We start from the raw sequence: 15,897 nt of genomic DNA, 5'->3' as shown, positions 1-15,897 counted from the left end.
ACACACTTTGTGACAAAGGCAATCCCTTTGCACAAACTCCTTAGAAAAGATGTAGGGTTTACATGGATCACTGATTGTGATGAGGCATTCAACACCTTGAAGCAGTCCTTGATTGAAGCACCCATCATGTAGCCTCCTGATTGGAAGAAAGAGTCCCATATACATTAGTAGAAGGCCTACGTGCAATCCTATGCTCCAAAAAGGCCCCTCAAAGTTAGACCAACCTATCTATTATGCAAGCTAGAAAGTAACTGACAGAGAATGAAACTACATAGTAACAGAGCTTGAGTGCCTAGCAATGGTGTTTGCCTTGGAGAAGTTGCGATACTATCTATTGTCAATGCATTTCAAAATCTACGTGGACCATGAAGCCCTGTCCTTTCTGATGAACAAGACCGATGTGAAGGGAAGAATGATGAGATGGCTCCTTATGTTTTAGGAGTTTGACTTTGAAGTGGTTACTAAACCCGGTCACTCTCATGTTTCGATTGATCATCTGTCAAATGAATCCCTCAGAGCGATGAAGAAGAGCAGGATAATCCAGACCTTCCTAATGCTTCCCTGTTTCTAGTCAAAATTGTTACCCCATGGTATGTAGACATAGCCAACCTCTTAGCAACCCAACAATATCCCCTTGGTATCTTGAGCCATGAGAAGAAGAAGCTTTTGTTGGAATCAACCCTCTACACCCTGTTAGGTGGTGCTCTGTACAAGAAAGAAAAAGATGAGGTCGTGCAAAGATGTGTTGCAAGAGAAGAGATTGGAATCATGGCTGAAAGCATGCCGTGATGAGCCCTCTAGTGGACACTTTGCAAGAGAAGCGACAACCAAAAAGGCCTTGCTCGCAGGATATTGGCGGCTGACCCTCCACAAGAATGTCTATGACTATTGCAAATGTTGTGATGCCTGCTAGAGAATGGGAAAGCCTACCAAATACAATGCGATGCCACTACAACCCATTCTTCCCTTAAAGCGGTTCAAGAAGTGGGGAATCAACTTCATTGGTCCCATTGATCCGCCAACCAAAAGGAAACATAATAGATACATTTTGTTCTACGTAACCAAGTGGTGTGAAGCCAAAGCTCTGAAGTAGGATGATGGCAACAATATAGCCCTATTCCTATACAAGAACATCATCACCCATTTTGGCAGAGCTTGTAAGTGACAGAGGTACTCACTTAACAAGATTATGGAAGAATTGACATAGTTGTACAAGATCCACCATCATAAGTCCACACCCTATTAGCCCAAAGCCAACTGCCAAGTTAAAGTTACCAACTGCATCCTTTGCTCGATCCTGACAAGAACGATTTTGCTGCACATTGTCATGATTGGGACGATCGACTTATAGAGGCCCTGTGGGTGTACAGAACCTCCCATAAGGCCACTACAGGACAAACCCCTTTCCAGTTGGTGTATGGTATAGAAGCCTTCTTTCCTGTTGAACTCGGGATACCCTCTTTGCATGTTTCTATCGAAGAACATTTGGGAGATAATGAGTCCTTGCAATGCCATATCTTGCATATGGAATGTTTAGATGAGACTCACAGGATGGCCCTACAGTGCATGGAAGCCACGCAAGCTTGTAGAAAGGCCTATCATGACAGCTTCATCAAGCAAAAGGAATTCAAAGAAGGTGACTTAGTCCTAGCCTATGATTTGTGATTTGGCAAGTTTCCATGCAAGCTTCAACAATGGTGGATGGGTCTTTATAAGGTACTTACCCCGTCAACCCTAATGGCTCTATCCAAGTCCAGACAGTCAATGTTTTGGATGATCCCTTCTTGATTAATGGCTATTGCCTCAAAATATATTACTCTCCCTGGGGATCCTAACAATCACTGTCGATAGCTTCCTCATTCCTTGCATGATGCTTGATACGGCTTTGCCTAATACTCATGATAACCAGTGGGTGGAAGAAGCCCAAGAGCACCTAAACATTAAGAGAAATATGGACTCTCTTTTTTGCCCCTTAAGGGGTTTCTCTCACTTCTCTCTCTCTAAAAAGAGATTCCAAAATAATATTATAATAAGAGATCTTCTACAGTCAAGAAAATCTTGTATTTGTATTTTCAATAGATTTCACCTATTATTTTATTCTCAAACTGTAGAATAAGGTCACTTTTTGTCAAAATCCTCATAACTAAAAAAATACAATTCTATTTTCTCTAAAAATGTAGCCAATCATTAATATACGACTCTTTAATACCCTCGTGACTTTTCAACATGAAAATATATTAGAATCATTCTCATTCTTGCCGACGAAATTTTAAAAACAATATAAAATGACGTACACATCACACTTTAAGATTATTTTTTACCCAAAGACACCTCTTTGACTCGAGAGTTTCCTTGTAAATTTTTATAGTTTTTAGACAAGTATATGCCTATTTTTGGGCATTTCTTCATTCCCTCTCAAATCTCTAGTTTTGTTCGAAATTTTGTGTACTCTTCTCCTTCCCTCCAGAATATGGTTTCTTGCATATGAATTCTTCTGAAGCGACACTCAGTACTATCTACAACACTCTCTACCCTGCTACAAGCAATCTCAGGAGTGGTTTCTCTATCTATAACACTCTCTACCTTGCTACAAGCAATCTCAGGAGTAGTTTTGATAGCATTGCTGAAATCAAATAATCTCTATCTACAACACTATCTACCCCGCTATAAGTAATCTCCCTCTTCAATACTATGCTATAAGATATCTTTCTCTTCAACACTCTATACTTCAAGCAATCAAGTGATAATGGAGGTATCTTTATTTTTAAAATCTCTATGATGTTATTATTATTCATAGTTGTTTAATCCTTAAGTGTCAATTAATAGAGAGAGAGAGAGAGAGAGAGAGAGAGGGGGGAAGGGAAAGAGGGAGAAGGGGGGAAAAGAGAGAGGACTGTGTGAGATGAACTAAGAAAATAAGTGATAGAGTGACAGAGAGTAAATTAGGATAAAAGATAAGATGATGTTATTGTTCTCCACTCGCCAAGCTTCTGTATAAATGTGTTTAGATATCTTTGATCAATTCTTCTTGAGAGAGAGAGAGAGAGAGAGAATTTTTTGGATAGAACAAAAGATAAGATTGGATGCTAATTAGAGGTAGATTAAAAGCTAAGATTATAGGCAAGTTAGGGGTTGCTTAGGGTCTATCATAACTGAAATCAAGAGAAAGACACAAGATCCAACTGGGTAAAAAAGAACATAGATTTAATGAATCAAAGGGGTATAATTGTTTAATTTGAATGTTAATCCAAGTTAAAATTTGCATATATTTTTCTTTACAAAATGCAAGTGTAGGACATACCAAGAGAAAGAGAGATATTCACTTTCAATTGGAGGACACCAATGTTTAAAAGAACTGTAGAAAGGGATGATGCAATAAAATACATGATGCAACAAGAAAAAAATGCAAGGAAAAAAAATGTGAACTTTGGGTTGATGGGTGCATTTATCCACATGATCCAATCACTCAAACGCCACCACAATTTGAAGGGCTTGCATCATTTGTAAAGTCTATTTGTGAAGGCAATGAAGGATTGTATGGATACACATGTAGACTTGTCACATAAGGATTAGCAGGGGTTCATCAAGCCTTGACAAATATGCAAACAAGATTACAAGGGAATATGCAGTCTTTGATGGAAAATGATAGATTATTGTGGCTGAGAAGGATAGGGAGAATCAGAGCCTACAACAAGCAATGTCTATCATTGAAGATGTTATGCATGCTACACACGTGCAAAATATGGAGTAACAGTCTAAAGTTATAGACTTGGAGAAGGAGAATCGAGACATAAAGAGAAAGCTCAAAAAAAATTTGGAGATTGGGCCCACTTTAAAAACCAAAGAAGCACGTCGGTGCATCCGATTAGTTAAACCAATTCACCAATTAACCAAAGGAAGTAGACAATATCATAGATGGATATATGCTCAAATCTGCTACAATGAGAAATATGTTTCCTCATGCAGAGAATGATACTATTGCCAAAGTCCTAAGCAAGGATATGGTAAAAAATGCATTGGAAAATTGTAAATTCAAGGACATTATAGATGGTGTCACAAGTGGACATCTTAGGGATGTGAGCAACTTGTTTACTAGTATAGATGCTCAGGGATTATGTGACAAGGTGGGAATGAGTTCTGAGTCATATAGTATGCTATATCAAAAATTGGATGCAAGATTTAAGCAAGTCTTCAAAAATAAGTGAGTAATACCTTCGTCAAAACCATTTCATGTGAAGAAGGCTTGAAAACAACTAAATGAGAAAGTTTTACAACTAATTGGTGAGTCAACGCATCTGGAAAATACACACATATTGAACTATGGTTCCAAAGAAGTTGCATTTATATTGAATGCATCCAACAACTTTGTATTGGATATATGTAAGATTTAGATTGCTATGGTCAAGTTCTACAATATGTCTATGGAAGAATGTAGAGGCAACAAGTTTGTCCTCAAACTCGATGAGAGTGAGATTATTAAGGGGAAAAAACCTTGAACGTGTGAATATAACACTTATGAATCAAGCATTGGATCCCAATATTGATGAAAACCATCCTTTATACTTCAATGTACAATCAGAGAATGAAATATGGTGGCTTGCAACATTTGAAGTACCAAAGGAGGACCATGAAGTATTTCAAGTTTTTTAAAACCTCACTAATATACCCAGTGTTATTCAACAACAAAATAATGGAGCAATTTTACACATTGAGGGGTTTGGGGACTATCAAGTTGAATGGCATCTTACAGGTGATTTAAAAACATTGAAGCGTATGTTTGATATATCAAATGCAATGAATGCAAAATTTTGTGCAACTAGGAAAAAAGGTGGAAAGAAATAATGGCTTTCCAAGGCAGGACAACAAGGTGCTCCAATACGTGATCAAAAAGTCATGAGAAATGAAATGCTAGTTCCAGTGGATCCAAATTGGCATTCTATTTTGGAAATACCACTAACAAGGGTTCACTTTTGCACATTGCCTTGTTTAGTTAGAATAATTGAGAAGCTAGTATATGAATATATATGCTTTGCATACAATATGCAGTCTGTGTCAGAAGTTGATGCTACATGCAAGAAGGTAGAACAAGTCCTCTCTGAAGTTGGATTGCATGGGGGCCAAGTAGAAATAAAAAAGGACGAGAAAATTTTGAAAAATAGTAGAAATATCCCTTGTAAATCATGCTTTGGCGGACCCAAGGCTAGGAAGTTTATATCTCCACCTTGAGATAAGGAAGTCAATATACTTGTAAAACAACCAAAGAAGTATGAAGCATGGAAAAAGTTGAACCTTGTTGTTCCGCATTGGAGCAATGGGGGACAAATCAGGATTGCAAAGGCAAAAGTGTGGATATACCTAGATAGATTAGTAACTCTCTTACAAAAGTTGAGGTTTATGGATGGTGATACCAATTCATTTAAAGAGATAGTTGCTAAATTTCATAAGTCCATGGTGAAGGCATGGATTGCAAGCAGTATAACACACTACATGGTCAGTATTGTCACCATTACAAAAAAAAAAATCATCATTTCGAATTAGTTTGTGTTTCTAATCTCTCTTCTTGTGCAGCATATACTTTGAAGCACATGGTCCATACTTTGCAGATCAAGGAAGTTTGGCAGTATAGTCAACTAAAGGCATAGAACAATCTCATTGGCAAGCTTATTGTGCTTTTCAAAAGGCAACTGATCATGGAGATGGCATCAATGATTCCAATTCTATGCAATTATTACAATGGTGGTATAGGAGATTAGAGATATGATACGAGGAAAAAGAAAAGAAGTCCAAAACCTCTCAAGTAGAATTTATTAGTAGGGCAACATATGAAGTGAAAAAAGTAAGATATGAAAACAGCAAAGCTAGAAAACCCCACGTATAATAATTGGCAATTCAAGAGAGAGATGGCAAGAAATAGAGACCTAGATAAAGATAATACTTTTGATGTATTTAGAGTTCATGAGAGAGCATAGGTACCTAGGATATGACACATCAATACTCCTATCTTTAACATGAGATGTCTTGCAAATTTTGTTTAAAATTTCAAAGATTTGTCACTATGTTTTTCAAAGTCAATTTCAAACTATGTTTTATAATTTTGAAAATTTGATTTTGAAATCCTAAGACAAAGATATGAAGTTTCCAAACCTTGGAACATTCACTGGCCTAGATAGAGAGGGGCATGAGGGGGTGGTAGGAGACAGAGAGAGGCAAGGATGGGGTGGAGAAATGAAATGAAATGATAATTTTAAAGTTCATTTACACCACAATGAGTTTAAAAGTTTTGTACTTAAGTCAAGTCTCTCCTTTCATTTTTTTCCCATTACTCTTCACTCTACCCTCCAACTTTCTATCCTTAATCATCATAACCATGGCACGTTCCAAGCTTCCTATCAAGAAGGTGCCTCTGCAAGAGCAAGAGCTCAACTCTCTTTCGAATCTAATGAGCATACTATGAGTGACAAAGGTCCCTTGGTGGTTGACAACAGTGGCCCTACTGGAGCTAATAATAGTGGCGCTACTATATCCAACAATGGTGGCCCTAGTGTGGTCAATAATGATGGTTTACCATTGTCCAGAAATGGTGGTCCACATGCTCCAATTGCTCCATCTCCCACTACTGCTCCAACTGGTAATACATGTCCTCCAACACATAAGAAGTGAAGATGGAGACCAGACATAGCTACGATACATGAGATAAGGAAATTCCAAAAGAGTGCCAACTTGATTATTCCTAAGGCACCATTCTCTAGGTTGGTGTGAGAAATACTACAAGATCTACAATTAGGGTATCATCACAAGTTCTTTTCAAGGAACCAGGCAAGGAATGTGGAGTGATGGTCAAGCCAAGCCTTGCTTGCTTTCCAAGAATTAGTTGAAAGTTACTTGTTTGATCTAATGGGTGATTGTCAAATTTTAGCCATTCATGCCCGACGTATCACTATTAAGCCCATAGATATGGTTCTTGTTAGTAGAATTTGCAACAATAAGGATGCATTTAATCTTAATGTCAACAATATGCTTTGAGAAGCTACCTTGTAATTGGATCTATATTTTTAGATCTAGGTTTGGTTGTAGATTGTAAGGATCTTAGTTTTGGGTTATCTTTTCAATAGACCTTCATGTATTTGATAGTAGTAATCTACAAAATGGAACTAAATTTTGCCTAGATCTAGTTGTACTTGGTGCGATGTGCTATCTATCTTGTATTTCATGGTTTCGTAATGCCAAATCTGATATTTGATATTCTATTTTTCCATGATTTGTATTGTGCATATTTCCAAGTTTCTAATTTTAAAAGTAGTTTTGTTAAGGATAAATTCAATGTGCAATCACGCACACATCAGTGATCAATTGTACATGGGCCGATACACTATATCTTTACTGTATTTAGTGGTTTGCTAACACTATATCTAATATGTGATGTTTCATTTGACCCATGACTTATTTTTTGTGAATTTTTAAGTTTCCAATATTTCACGTAGTTTGGTTGATAACACGTTTAATATGCAATTGAGCACACTCGGTGTGGCGGTGAGTTTTTTTGTTATCAGTGAAGTATAATCCAATTAATGCATTTTCAAAAAATGGTTGAACCGTCAATTTTATAAATCTAAATCTAGTGAAACTTTACCCACATGCTAGGTGTCATAAAAACTCATGGATATTAAAAAATTGGCCCCATGAGAAGTCTCTGGGACACTTGTCCAGAGGCTCACATCTGGGGCCCTAAATCTCGGGATTCTGTCAAGATTGTGGGAGAGAAGGAAGGAGTCTCACTTGAAGCTTTCTTGCTTGCACAATGGGGGAATACACACAAGGGTGGAGGCTGAAAAACAGTTTTCCTCTTCTTAGTTATGTAAGCCAAAAGAACTCTCTTACAAAGAAATAGAAGAACCCTATATATGGGTCTCAAACCAAACTCAACTAACTAAGGTGGCATACTAACTAAGCCACGAACTAGAGTAGATAAGGATAGCTATCATGTAGCTATTATTCATGGGCGGTGTACCAACCGCGTCTGCAACTAACAAGTCGGTGACATAAATACACAATGGTCACCCTGGCGTATCACGAGTGGAGCTCGATATCTCAACACTCCCCCTCGAGCTCAATCCCAATTCCTGCACACCAAGCAGGTCTCTGAACTTGCACAGCTTCTCTACGCCCAATGCCTTCGTGAATATGTCAGCTACCTGATCCTCTGTGCTGACATAAACTAGATCAATAAGACCCAGTAAAACCTTCTCCCGCACATAGTGATAATGCACCTCAATGTGCTTTGTTCTAGCATGATAGACTGGGTTATTTGCCAAGTGTATACTACTCATGTTGTCACAATAAATGACAACTCGCCCATCTGTAACCTGATGCATATCATAAAGTAGCTTATGCAACCAAGCTACCTCACATGCAGCCACTGTTGCACCCCTGTACTCAACCTCTGTACTCGACAAGGCAACTGTAGGCTGTTTCTTGCTGCTCCAAGTGACTGCAGCACTCCCAAAAGAGAACACATATCCACTGGTAGATCGTCTATCAGAAATGCTACCAGCCCAATCAGCATCAGTGTATCCATGCAACTGTATCTGAACTCCAGTCTCATAAAATGGTCCATACTGCAATGTGAACTTCACATACTTGAGTATGCGTCTAGCCGCATCCAAATCCAATTTCCTTGGAGCCTGCATAAACTGACTTACCAATCCAACAGCATAGCTCAAATCTGGCCTGGTAATAGTCATATAAATCAAGCTTCCTACTATGCGTCTGTACATAGTAGGGTCTTCCAGAAGCTCACCTGCATCTGCGCTCAGCTTCACATTCTGCTCCAAAGGAACTGAAATAGGCTTACAGCCTGTCATCCCATATTTGGACAGCATGTCCAATCCATATTGCCTCTGCAAGAGCTGTATCCCACTTGGTGATCTAATCACCTCAATGCCCAAGAAATAACGCAGCTCTCCCAAATCCTTCATCTCAAACTTCTGCTTCAATAGCATTTTCACATGAAGGATATCTTCATCACTGTCACCTGTCATAATGAAATCATCAACATAAATGACAAGTAGCATAATAGCTTTCTCTATTTTTCTCACATAAAGTGAGAAATCTACCTTGAAAATCTGAAAGCCAATAGTGACAAGATACTGTCCTATCTTGTCAGACCATGCTCTAGGTGCTTGCTTCAAGCCATACAAGGCTTTCTTCAACCTGCAAACAAACTCAGGATGAACAGCATGCACATAACCTGGTGGCTGCTCCATATAGACATCTTCTTGCAAATCACCATGCAAGAAGGCATTCTTTACATCCATCTGATGTAAAGACCATCCATTTGATGCAGCCATAGCAATGACTGCTCTTACGGTTGCCATCCTTGCAACCGGACTGAATGTTTTTTCATAGTCAATGCCATATGTTTGTCCATACCCCTTGACTACTAATCTTGCCTTGTATCTGTTCACAGAACCATCTGCATTGTGCTTCACCTTATAAACCCACTTACAACCAATTGCATTTTTACCTTTAGGCAAAGGTACTAATTCCCATGTAGCATTTACTTCCAAGGCATCCATTTCTTCATCCATGGCTTTCTCCCATTTTTCTTTTCCCATGGCTTCCTCAAAAGAAGTGGGTTCTGGTTCTTGTATCACTTTAACCATATATGCATAGTGAATGGCTGTAAATCCATCATATTTCAGCCTATCCACAGGATACCTAGCTCTCGTAGACCTGCGCAAAGTAGGTTCACTCCCAGGTGCTCTCAAAACATCCCTGGTCTTCTTTACTCCAGGTGTAACAATAGAAGGAATACCCAACTCATCATCAATGCTCTGTTCTAAGCCACTGGATTCACCATCCACATAAGAGTGACCTGCATTCACATCAAACATGGGCTGATCAACCTTCTCTTTTCCTTTTCGTGATACCTGCATACCACTATCTGCATTCCTTTGAGAAGATTCTCCTGATCTCAATCTGCCTGTCCATGGCGAAGAGTGTGAACCACTGCTAGAGGACGCTCCAAGTCCACTAATATTTTGTGACTGCTGCTGTGAATTCTGTGCAGCATTACCATTTTGTGCATCTACATCATCAATCACATTTACTGGTTTATACCAGCTACTCATCTCATCAAAAACAACATCTCTGCTCACTGTAAACTTACGAGTAGAAGGGTTATAGCATCTATACCCTTTTTGCTGCAGAGAGTAACCAATAAAGATGCACTTCTCAGCTTTTGGATCCAACTTGGATCTCAACACATCTGGCACATGTACATAGGCAATGCAGCCAAAAATTTTCAAATGAGAAATATCTGGTTTCCTACCAGTATACCTCTCCTCTGGAGTCATTCCATGTATTGCTGCAGTGGAAGTCCTGTTCATTATGTAGACCGCTGTAGCAACTGCTTCAGCCCAATAAAAATCTGGCAGGTCTTTTTCATTGAGCATGGCACGAGATACCTCTCCAATATGCCTATTTTTTCTTTCTGCAATTCCATTTTGCTGTGGGGTATGACTGCATGAATATTGCTGCTTTATGCCATGCTCCTGCAAGAACCTTGCAAACTCATTTGAGAGGTACTCTCCCCCTCCATCTGACCTTAGGCATTTTATTTGCAGGCCTTTTTTTTTTCAACCATAGCTTTAAGAGTTTTGAAATGCCCAAAAACTTCACTTTTCTTTTTCATAAAATACACCCAAACTTTTCTGCTATAGTCATCAATAAAACTGATAAAATAATGACAGCCTCCAAGAGATGCAGCTTTAGTAGTCCACACATCAGAGTGGATTAATTCCAATGGCTTCTTACTCTCTTGAACATGTCTAGGAAATGGTTTCCTTGCCTGTTTTCCAAACTGACAGGCTTCACATACCTTATGCATTTCTGCAACCTTGAATTTAGGCAAACCTGCAACAATATTTTGGGCCTGCATTGATTTAAGTCGCTGTACATTAACATGACCAATGCGTTTATGCCAGATATCAATATCTGCAACTACACCGGTCCCATGTGCAAACATTGCTGCACTCAATTCAGACATGTCTGCATCCAATGTAAACATTCTGCCCTTCTTCTTTCCTTTTGCTATCAAGCGACCTTTATTTTTCATATCCTCAACAAAGCATCCATGAGGATTAAATCTGACCTGCAAGCCCTTCTCAACCATTTGACCAACAGAAACCAGATTCTTGGTGATATTCAGGACATGAAATACATCGGAAATGTATTTCTTTTTCCCATCCTGCATAGACAAAGGAATTTTTCCAATATGCACAATAGGATGTGCAATATCATCACCAGTCTCCACAAATCCTGGCTTTTCCATTTTTCTTGCATCCTCCATCCATTCTGCATGACCTGTCATGTGGTTTGATGCACCTGAGTCAACATACCATACATCATTGCTTTCTTCTGCACTTGTCACAGAATTGTTCATGTGCTGCACCATAAACAAGTGCTCATTTCTGTCATCACCCTGTCTACTAGAAGATGCATAATTCCCTTGTTGCAGTTTTCCATTCATGATGTCATTCTGCTTTTTATAGTAGTCTTTAGCCATATGACCCATTTTACCACAGTAGTAGCATTCAACATTACTGTTTGCATTTTGGCCTCTTTGCCATCCACCACGACCTCTTTGGCTCCCCCTGCCTCTAGAGTTACCACGTCCTCCTCCATAGGACTGGTTTTCTTGAGTTTGCTGCATATTCTGATTTCTACCACGGCCTCCATATCGGCCTCCTCTACCTCTGCCTCTACCTCTTCCAGCATTTGAGTAGAAGACAACTTCTTTTGAAGTTCCTCCTGAAGAAGATGCACCACCATTTCTCTGTTCCTCAGAAATTAGAAGAGCAATCAACTCCTCAAATTCAGGAAATCTTTCACGAACTGAAATGGATGTCCGAAACTGTGCATAATCCTTTCCTAGACCATTCAAGGTCACGGAAACTAAATCATCATCTTCCACTGGTGACCCAATGGAAGCAAGTGCATCTGCAATCTTCTTTACCTTCATGTGGTAGTCGTTGATGCTTATATTTTCTCTTTGCACATTGTGCAACTCTTGCTTGAGCTGCATTTTCCTGGCTTGCGTATTTGTGCTATACATTTTTGACAAAGTATCCCATGCCTCCTTTGGCGTACTTGCATCCTGAATATGCACAATCATAGAGTCTGAAATGCTGATAGACAGCCAATACATAACTTTCCTGGCTCTCTCATGCCATGCTTTAAATGCCTACATTTGCTGTTGATTGGGAACATCAGGAAGAACTGGTATTCTTCATTTCATGCAACAAATTCCCAATATCCTTTTCCCATAAGGAAATTCATCATTCTAAACTTCCATGCTTGGAAGTTGTTCTTGTCAAGCTTTTTAGTGACAATCTGTGAAAGAGAATCACATGCCATTACAGAAGACTGCAAAAAATTCTGTCACTGCAAAAACCACAGCTTCACCCTCACAAGAGAAAATCTGCAAAACCTGCGAAAGTGGTATTTGACCACACAGTCACTTCCTAGTGACGATTTTGCATCAACAGGCAACAGGGATGATTCTGTAACTCCTAATGTCTCTGCGCACAAGCATACAATGCAATTTTTACAGTAACTATTCACCGACCTGTAGAACAGTGGCTGCACAGCATAAAACTGGGCCTTTTCCTGAGTGCGTGCAGAAAACTTCCGCCTCCAAAACAGGCCCCGAAATGGCCTCAAATCAAAAAAACAAGGTCGCCTTGGCCTAAAGCCTTATCCCCAGCATATACTGCCCTCTTGCTTTACCGCGAAGGGCGTCTCAACCTGAGACAATGCACTCCTGCACTTTCCGGCTGTGCTACCTGCAGAGATCTGCTCCCAAAACAAAAAATGAAAGCAACACTGCTCCTCTTACCAGAACACCGCGAGCTTGGCTTGCTTTCTTGAGCTCCTTACCACGAACAAGGCTCTGATACCATGTCAAGATTGTGGGAGAGAAGGAAGGAGTCTCACTTGAAGCTTTCTTGCTTGCACAATGGGGGAATACACACAAGGGTGGAGGTTGAAAAATAGTTTTCCTCTTCTTAGTTATGTAAGCCAAAAGAACTCTCTTACAAAGAAATAGAAGAACCCTATATATGGGTCTCAAACCAAACTCAACTAACTAAGGTGGCATACTAACTGAGCCACGAACTAGAGTAGATAAGGATAGCTATCATGTAGCTATTATTCATGGGCGGTGTACCAACCGCGTCTGCAACTAACAAGTCGATGACATAAATACACAACGGTCACCCTGGCGTATCACGAGTGGATCTCGATATCTCAACAGATTCATGGCCCCAAACGCCAGCCTTCGGACATGTGTCCTAGAGACTTCTGATGAGGCCAAAAAAAAAATGGTGGTTGATGTATCCTAAAAAAGTCCACATGTAAAATTTCACATCAATCGGATCACTGGTCATATTTTTCCAGAGCCTGAATACATTAATTCAAGTTTAAGGGTTTTTAAAATTTTTTCTATAAGTTTAAAGTTTCATCTCATTTTACACAGTTCACTTTTGAGTTTTAAGTTTTCTCTCCTAGAAAACATGGCATACACCAACTAAGTGGCCCAAAGACACCCCCTAGAAATCCTATGTACAAACCACCTCCCCCAGCTCCACCACCACACCAACATCGCAATCATCGATGGAAGCCAAGTACAGTGGCTCTTCCTGAGATCCGCCATTACCAAAAGACCACACACCTCCTGATACTAAAGGCTCCATTCCAAAAGCTAGTGTGTGAGATTATGGATGGCATACTGATTAAGAACAATAGGAGGCACTTCCCAGATGGATTACACTTGCAACAATCTAATCGCTAGAATGCCCAAGCCCTCCTTGTACTACAAGAAGCTACCAAAGCTTACCTCATCGACTTGTTCGGAGACTCGGTCTATATAGCAGTACATGTAAGAAGAGTCATCATCACTGATAGGGATTTGCGGATGGTGAGGTTCTTCCGGCGATGGAAGGATAGTCCTCGCGGAGATCAACAACGATAGGAATGTACTACTAAAACATATATAGAATATAGCTTCCAAAGAGATTTTGTAAAACCCTGGTTGTCATGGATCCCATGTAAAATGTTATGAATATGAATATAAAATTTTTGGCGCATCTTATTTTTGTTTATTCACTAGTTGTTATTTATTTTATTTATGTATTTGAGTTATCGTTACATCCGTTCGAATGGATACATGTTGGGTACGAACTCGATAAAGCACTACATATTAAATTTAGGATACGAATCGTGTTGCATATAAATCTAATAAATAAACGTAACATTTAAGTAAAAAACAATAATAAACGACACGTATGACAAACTACATTGCACGCAAATCCAACAAATATCAGTTTTCATTACTTCAAGAGAAGATTACAAATTACATACATTGGTGATGAGATATCATTTGGCACTAAGTACATCTACTCTATCCTAGGCTTCTTCGAGCTACACTCCCCATGGTCAGAGCTATTCTTGATCATAGGCAACAACACATTTTACCCTAGTAGTTTATGCCTAATGACATTCGGATCTTGAACACCAACAACCATATCACAGGCCACCACAGAAAAAAGTGGCCTAGGCCTAATACTAGAGATTTTGGGTCTTGAAGAGCCCAGCCTTCATTAGTACCCTCAACTTCAAGAAGTTCGAAGAGCATGTCCTATGAAATACAATAATGTCGCTCACAAGCTGGATGATATACTCCTTCAATGCCAAGTCATGTACTCTTCCTTGGCTACCAGATCGATCGCCTTGTCTAGATGAAAATTCATCTATACAAAGAATGTCCTGCAGCACACGAGTTCAGTGTTAGGCTCACTATGCATGGAGTGTGTTAAAGATATATATATCAGTTTCATGTGAAAATTTACCGATAGGACCTCTAGGGCATCAAGAGCATGGAGATAAAATTTTGCCAATATCGGGTCCCCAAAGCATCCCTAGCTGGAGGTTTGCATCTGGGGGCCTGAATCTACACCCCTAGATGCGAACCACTAGCTAGGGTCCCCAAACGCAAGCCTCCGACCAGGGCTACTCTAGGGGCCTAATCTCGACAAAATTTTATATCCATGCTCCTGATGCCCTAACGGCCCTACTAGTAAATGTTTGCATGAAACTGATAACTGTTGAGATATCGAGCTCCACTCATGATACGCCAGGGTGACCGTTGTGTATTTATGTCACTGACTTGTCAGTTGCAGACGCGGTTGGTACACCGCCCATGAATAATAGCTACATGATAGCTATCCGTATCTACTCTAGTTCGTGGCTCAGTTAGTATGCCACCTTAGTTAGTTGAGTTTGGTTTGAGACCCATATATAGGGTCCTTCTATTTCTTTGTACTTGAGTTCTTTTGGCTTACACAACTAAGAAGAGGAAAACTGTTTTCAGCCTCCACCCTTGTGTGTATTCCCCCATTGTGCAAGCAAGAAAGCTTCAAGTGAGACTCCTTCCTTCTCTCCTATAATCTTGACATGGTATCAGAGCCTTGTTCGTGGTAAGGAGCTCAAGAAAGCAAGCCAAGCTCGTGGTGTTCTGGTAAGAGGAGCAGTGTTGCTTTCATTTTCTGTTTTGGGAGCAGATCTCTACAGGTAGCACAGCCGGAAAGTGCAGGAGTGCATTGTCTCAGGTTGAGACGCCCTTCGCGGTGAAGCAAGAGGGTAGTATATGCTGCGGGATAGGGCTTTAGCCCTTAGCGACCTTGTTTTTTTTATTTGAGGCCATTTCGGGGCCTGTTTTGGAGGCAGAAGTTTTCTGCACGCACTCAGGAAAAGGCCCAATTTTATGCTGTGCAACCACTGTTCTGCAGGTCGGTAAAAAGTTACTGTAGAAATTGCATTGTATGCCTGTGCGCAGAG

This window comes from Lygodium microphyllum, chromosome 21 (genome assembly GCF_053477565.2).
Source record: "Lygodium microphyllum isolate KBCC chromosome 21, Lygodium_microphyllum_v1.1.10, whole genome shotgun sequence".
Lineage (NCBI taxonomy): Eukaryota > Viridiplantae > Streptophyta > Polypodiopsida > Schizaeales > Lygodiaceae > Lygodium > Lygodium microphyllum.
The sequence above is the reverse complement of the archived record's forward strand: the minus strand, read 5'-3'. Positions refer to the sequence as shown.